Below are 1,731 nucleotides of genomic sequence, written 5' to 3'. Positions count from 1 at the left end.
GTGGCCTAACATCAACTCTCCTTGGTCTGTCTTTAGCAATACTGCGCTTTTCAGACCCAATACGTTGATTTCCAGAATTGGAAGATTGAGGCTGCTCATCAGACATCGATCGCTCGCTCTCTTCCTAAGGATTGATCGATCTCGTGTTGTCGGACATCAATCGGAGATCTCTGCCATCCCCCAATCATGTGTCTGACGTAGATAGATCGCTCCCTGACACTGGATCGATTGATCCTGGGTAGTCTGACTGCACTTCCTGCAGCTCCACCTGCTTGTCAACATCTTGTCAACATCCTCCTGCTCTGCTTCTGAAATGGACTCAGCTGAAACTTTGAACATAGAACTCTCATCAAACACAGCGTTCCTGCTCATAACAACCCGTTTCTCAGATGGAGACCAAACTCTGTATCCCTTTACACCATCTCCATAGCCCATAAACACTCCCTTCTTCGCTCTTGGTTCCAGCTTTCCCTCATTAACATGATAGTAAACCGTGCAACCAAAAAATCTCAGAATAGAATAATCAACAGATCTGCCTGACCAGACCTCATTAGGTATTCGACACTCGATCCCTGTATGCGGTCCAAGATTGATCACATAACAAGTCGTGTTCACTGCCCCAGCCCAAAACCTCTTCTCTAAACCAGTATTAGAAAGCATGCACCTCGCTCTCTCCAGCAATGTCTGGTTCATTATCTCTGCTACACCATTCTGCTGTGGTGTATACCTGATTGTATGATGCCTAGCAATCCCTGCATCCTTACAAAACTGACTGAACTCTCTTGAACATAATTCCAGACCATTATCAGTACGAAGCCTCTTAATCTTCTTCTCAGTGTGATTCTCCACCAGTATCTTCCACTCCTTGAAGCTGTTGAAAGCTTTACTTTTGTGCTTCATGAATGTTATCCAAGTCTTCCTCGAATATTCATCAATCATAGACACAAAATACCTGTGACCCTTCAGCGACTCCACCTTGGAGGGACCCCAACAATCTGAATGGATGTAATCCAGCGTGCCTTTTGTTTTATGAACAACCTTAGGAAACTTCTTTCTGTGCAGCTTCCCAAACACACAGTGCTCACAGAACTCAAGGCTCTTGGTCTTATGACCACAAAGAAGATCCTGCTTCGACAGAATCTGCATCCCACGCTCGCCCATATGTCCAAGCCTCATATGCCACAACTTGTCCATATCTTCCTTGCGAACCTCTGGAGATGCAACATTTGCTAAACTTGAAACCGTAGAACCTTCCAGCAAAAACAAAGTACCATGAATGAAACCTCTGGGAATCACATCTGAACCCCTGTAGACACTCTGAACTCCATCTCCACCTGAATACTTGAAACCTCTGCTATCCAAAAGACTAACTGAGATCAAGTTTTTGGATATAGATGGAACATGTCTAACTCTAGTCAACGTGCAGACTTTATCATCATGTGTCCTGAGCTTAATAGAACTGATTCCTGCAATATCGCAAGCAAAGTCATTCGCCATCTTGATCTTGCCATCAGTCACTGCCTCATACTCTGAGAACCATTCTCTCCTTGGACACATATGATAAGATGCACCTGTGTCCAGGACCCACACATCTCTAGGATGTGTTTTTCCATGAGCAACCAGCGCAATATCTTCATCAGTCTGCTTCTTCTTCTTAGGACAATCAGATTTCCAATGTCCCTTCTCTTTGCAGTAATTGCAAATATCAGTTGGTTTAGGACCCTTTGAAAA

This window comes from Brassica oleracea, chromosome C7 (genome assembly GCF_000695525.1).
Source record: "Brassica oleracea var. oleracea cultivar TO1000 chromosome C7, BOL, whole genome shotgun sequence".
In the NCBI taxonomy this organism is placed as follows: domain Eukaryota; kingdom Viridiplantae; phylum Streptophyta; class Magnoliopsida; order Brassicales; family Brassicaceae; genus Brassica; species Brassica oleracea.
Note: the sequence above shows the minus strand (reverse complement) of the source record.